This window comes from Merops nubicus, unplaced genomic scaffold (assembly GCF_000691845.1).
Source record: "Merops nubicus isolate BGI_N331 unplaced genomic scaffold, ASM69184v1 scaffold23634, whole genome shotgun sequence".
NCBI classification, from domain to species: Eukaryota; Metazoa; Chordata; class Aves; order Coraciiformes; family Meropidae; genus Merops; species Merops nubicus.
In genome coordinates, this window is record NW_008606613.1 from 30,243 (window position 1) to 35,980 (window position 5,738).

The 5,738-nt window shown below is 38.8% G+C and overlaps 1 protein-coding gene across 1 annotated transcript in view; it reads left to right on the forward strand.

Annotated features, from left to right (window-relative positions):
- Window positions 1-5,738, forward strand: part of LOC103772383 (galanin receptor type 1-like) — an 11,725-nt gene that overhangs the window by 1,646 nt on the left and 4,341 nt on the right. The window lies entirely within an intron of this gene.

The following is a 5,738-nucleotide window of genomic DNA, read 5'->3' on the forward strand; positions in this document are numbered from 1 at the left end:
GCTTGTGTATAAAAGCTGGGTCCACTTGCAGGGAATCAGGAGTGTCTGTCTGTGGAGTGCACTCCACAGAGCTTCCTGGTTCAGGGCAGACCTCCTGACTCTACCTGGAGCTGGGCCCTGGTCTGTTTAGACCTTTGCGAATGCGGGACGATCGGCTGAGAGTCGCCATGTGGTCACCTTTCTCTTACGTGTTCAGCTTGCTGGTCTGGCTGGTTCCCATGCCAACTGTGGATAACCTCGGGTCTCTGTTTGTACCACCTGTTGTGGGCCGAGTTACGTCCTTTGTGAGATCGTTGGGGGTGGCGTCGATCATGTACCAGCTGATTGATCTGTTTGTACCCCCAGCGATCATTCATGGAATGTCCTTCTTGTCTACAATACAGTCTGTGTATTGGTTCATCTTCCTTCTGGTGGCATCATTTTTGTTGGGCCTGGTCATTGGCAGAACACATGACAAGTTTGAAAAGTTGTTTTAGGTTTCAAAATCACCAACAGATTCCTGAGGAGTTTGGGTGGTTTGAATTCCCCTCCAGTCTTTCTGTACCTATATATGAATGGCACACTACCCATTCCTTTGCTGTTTGAAGAGAATGCTACCAACAGTTCAAAAATTACTACTGTAATTTTCCCATAAAGCAGCAAGTTACAAAATTTCATTTATAATACTGATTTCTTCAAATGTATTTGTTTGCACTGTTTTCAGATTTGACCCATAGAGTTACAGGGAAAAAAACAGCTTTATCATTTCTTTAGCTTTGGGTTTCCTGATTAGATATGGCTGAGATGACCAATCTTAAAAAGAATACCTTTGACTTCACCTGATCAAACAAGTTAATGGTACAGCACTTCTTCCTCTCTCCCCTTAAGTACTTCCCTGGCCATAATTTTGGAACACTTGGTAGCAATTCTTGTTCCATTTGACCTAGTTAGGTCCAATCAAACGGGTAATCCTTTCAGGTGAAAGAAAAATCAAATACATAAAATCAAATACATTCCTCTACATACCCACCCCCCCATCTTCCACAATTTGTCTCCTTCCATCACTTTCTGTGTTAAAATTGCTCATCTAGCCTTTCTGCAGGCCAAACAGCATCTTTAGTGTACCTATTTCAGGTATTTTTTTCTTCCAACTGCTTCTCTTAAAGCTTTATAAAGAGTCATTTTTGGGTGGGTTGCAGACACACTCAATTCCTGCATATGCTTTCTAAGTATATTTGAAACACACTGTAGTCAATAATTTAAAGCACATCTTCTTAAGAACACTTCACATTAGAGCCTAATAGGAAATTTGTATGTGCATGTCAATTCTGTTAAATTAGCTACCTTCTTATGTACTTAATTGGTCTCTAAGTGACAAGTGGGTTTGTTTGGTTTTAATTCATTAACTTCATCAGAGATTAAGTGAACAGCTCTTGCTTATTTTGCTCAAAGATGTTAGACAAATGAATCTTGCTCCATGTTTGAAAGTTTAATTTAGCATATACAAAATCTCTAGCTTGTTCTGAAATAAGTGTGTGACTTCAGTTGCTAAACCTCAATTGCCTTGATCTATCAAAAAAAACCATAAAAAAATGTCAAAGTCTTTCAATATCAGTTGATAAAATTACCCAATTCACATCTGTTAATTCACAAAGTATATCTTTACCACACTAATATGGAAAGCAAAGTGTCATACTGGTATAAAAGAGTACAGTCTGTAATGATGACCATTCAGTTCCTATTTCACCCCTGTAATTTCAAGAAAGCAAGACACTTGAGCTGTTATCCTCCTTTCACATCTAAGGGAAGGAATTTGGTCTGTTTGTTTTTTTTACCTGTTTGGGGTTTTTTTAGTCCGTTTGGTTCATGGGTTTGGTGTTGTTTTGGTTTTTGATTTTTTTAAACAGATAAGAAGTAAATTCTGTGAACACCTGTTTGTTCAGATATCACTACTTTCATCTGAGCTACACATGTGAGTAAAGGTTTCAAAAGAATGAAATTACTGACTCAGAGTGCTTTTTGAACAAGATTTTCCAGTTAAATGGTTGCTTGCATTACCACTGCAAACAGTTTATTTTGCCATTCACAATTTCAGAATCTATAAGCTCTCTTCTGCTATATGTTACACAGACTCATCAAGATAGAACAGTTCAAGATAAAACACTGTTAAGAAACAAAGAAAATGCTAGAGAGCTCATGGAAGGGACTTCTCATAAACAGCATTCCACATGCTGGCTCAGAACACATTGCTATTATTCTTCAGTATAGGCTGCTTCTAAAAAGAATCAGTAATATTGGGTAAGAGATTTCAAAGTGTCATGATTTATTTCTGTAGCTTTTATTGACGTTGTTGGAGTCTTGGTATAGTCTCATTCCCTCCAACCTCTCATCAGAGTTTACCCTGTACACTCTGATAACAGGCAGATTCACATAGTTTGAGACCCAGAACACAGAAACACATGGAGTAAGCTAGTATTACATGGAAAAATGCAAAATCAAGTCACCTGAAATATCATAGAGGAGTCAGTATTTTAATTGCTATTAGTACACCCTGTGAATCTGGAACCAACATGTGAATCTCAATAAGGCAAACATTTACACAACAAGTGAAAGTGTCTGTCAGATGCAGACCTAAGGCAATTTCTAAAGAGATGAGGATAGCACAGCCAAACAAACAGCCCCAGTGTTGTGCAAGTATATGCCTGACTTTCGCAGTTGCAATGCTGTAGCAAAAAAAAGCAAAATGATACTGGATTTAACTGAATCTGAGCATGTTGAGTGCATTGCTAGAGACCAGACACTTGGTACTGTAGCTCAACCTCTCCCTTTAAAGATCATATTTAGCAGTAATCTGTATCAATGCCTTAAAAAAAAAACCGAACCAAAACAGTGGAAATCAAGCTTAACAAAGTACAGTACTAGAGATTTGTTGTTGAAAGAGCTCTCTGGCTTGTTTTCTCTCCCACTCCTTTCTGCCTGTTTTGGACACAGCGTGATGGTTTTTCAGTGCCCGTTTCCCAGCGCTGTGCTGAGCCTTCTGTACAGGTTAGCTTTGCTAGGTCATTCAACAGCTTGAGGTAAAACCTACAAATTCCTTCAAGGTAGACAGGTGTTCCTGAAGATCTTGGCCAAGAGGCAAACAAAAGTTGAACTGTGACTGCTTTGCTGTATGCTAAATTATTTCTTTGGCTTCTGTTTACACAGACTGAAGGTTTTCATATCGAGTTAATGAACACAATGTTCAAGATCTTGGTTGGCACTTGAACAACAGTAGGTAGACCAAAGGAGTATGGGAGATCTTGGGATCTAGCCAGTAAAATATTAATCAGAAGTGAAATCCTGCAAGTTGTTTTGCTAACAAGAGACTAGGGAGTAGGAATTGAGAACATCATTACTAATTAGTGGATAATAGGAATATCATAATGCTCATAGGCATTTATGAATACAAAGTGAATAAGTATTAAAGGCATCAACAGAGGAGATTAGTGACATGATCACAGAATGAGAGATGTGCAGATGAGCAGTTAGAACACTGCAGGCAGGGTACCGGGAAACAAAGAGTCTACCTCTTAGAGTGGAATGCAAGATGCCAAAATGAACTGGTAACACCTGAAAATCTATTTCCTTTGATCTCTCCTTCATGACAGCCAACTGCCATCTCTGATTGCAAGAAAGAAAATACACAATAATGGGAAAGGACAGCATTGGTTTTGGACCACTAGAGTAGTACTATGGTCAAGTGTAATAAAAAAAGACCAAAGGGCAGTGATAAATGCTTCAAAAGTAATTAACTAGTGTGTTTGCTCTGAAGCAGAGGACGTTGCTGCCTAACATTTAAGTTAGTTAATAGGGATGGCATTTTTTGAATCAGCTTTTTGAAACCTTGTGAGTTTATTACCAAGCTATAAGAGTGTTTCTGGAGATCAAATTGAGCTTTAGGACAGTTTTGTTAGAACTTTATGCGTAGAAAGGAAAACGATGTCTGCAAATGCACCAGGGAGAATCAAATTTGTGAACAAATGAGAGAAGAAACTGGAAGCAGGAGAGAAGAATCTGACAGCTTTTCATTTTGCACGTTATTTTAAAGAGGGGCTCAGAGCAAAGGGATGCTCTTGACATTTCTGTCTTCAGAAAACACAGGATCACAGAAACTAAAGCCCCCAAAATTGTTTTCCTCAGAAGCTGGCAAGTACCTCCAGCAGTAGATTGTGCTAAGCCACATGTCCTTCCTGGGCACTGATGCAGTATACCTTCAGTATCTAAAAGCAAAATCTTGGGGCACCATGGGTTACTACTTTTTTTGCCAAGCCTTCATTACACAAGTACAATATACAGCCAAGTCTGCAACTTTGTAGCTTACTCAAATCAAGTCTGGGGCAATTAAAATATGCACCAATTGTCTCTCAAACTTTAGAGAAAAGGAGACACAAGTTAGAGATGAGCATAACAAGAGAAAATAATCTATCAGTAAATCACATCATCAAGTAAGCTTAGTATCAGAAGTCAAAAGTCCCAGCCCACACACAAAGGCTGAGAAAGTATGGTATGGTGTGAAGCATCACTAGCTAGAGTAAGTTTGTCTCTGCCGTCTCAGTAGAATATTACCTGGAATTGGTTCAGAGGAGTAAAGGGAAGGATGACCCAAAACAAGTTAACTATATCCCCCATCTTCCCACAGAGCAGTAATAAAGTTGTTATTCAGTGATAAGGCAGTGTGGAATAGCAGGCATAGGCTTCTTTATGCTTTTTCCTTCATGGAAGAAAAAAGAAAAAAAAAATCCTTCCACCACATCTACAAGCCAGCAGTCATCTCACTAATGAAGCCCAGTTTTTCTACAAGCTAATGAGAACGTACTGTTTAATAAAAACTCCATTGAAAACGACACCTTTCCCATTTCTGTGTGGCTGAGGTACACAGTACAAATGGATGGTCTGATAAGCTCTGAAAGATGTGTAGCTAGCTGACTCAAGCCATGACTTGGTCAGGAAAGTGACAGGCTCTCCACACTGCTCCATCCACCATGCATTTTCATCTCAGGAATATATCAAGTATTTCCACTAAAAATAGATAAGACCATGGAACAGTTGAAGCATTAGAGTTGTTACAGAGCAATCTTAATTTTGCCCTTGACAAGTTGAGCCAACTTTATTAGAAGCTTATCAAGGGCAATAGTTCCAAACACAATTAAATGCTAAAGACGTCATAACTGTCCAGAATGAGGCATCTTGCCCAAAAAGTGTTTGTAAACATATTTCCCATTGCTTTTTGAAGGACAGGGGAAGACTGAAAGCTTGTCCAGGTCTGGAAAAAAGCCAAAGAGAAAAAAAAAAGAAAAGAAGGAAAGCATAAATGAGTCAGATCACCTATACAGATAACAAAAGAATAAGCAAATAAATTCTAGACAGTCTGTACCTGGCAGAAACAATGGGGGAGATAAGAAAGTTTATTTATTTGACAAAAAAAAAAAAAAAAATCCTGACATTATGACTCTCCTAGTCTCTATTTCCCAGCATGCTATTGACTCACAGTATAGCTTAAGCACACTTACATTGTCTGATATTGGACCAAGTTACTTTGCTAAGCTGCTTGAAAGACTTCTAGGAGTATTAACAGATTTAGATAAACCAGTAGCGGCCATTTTATCCATCTGTCATGGACCCACTGAACCTTCAGAGATGAACCAGAAGGCTAGCATTAACTGAGCACAGTGAGACCAACAGAAATCCATCAACTATGCCAATGATCATAGCCTGCTGAA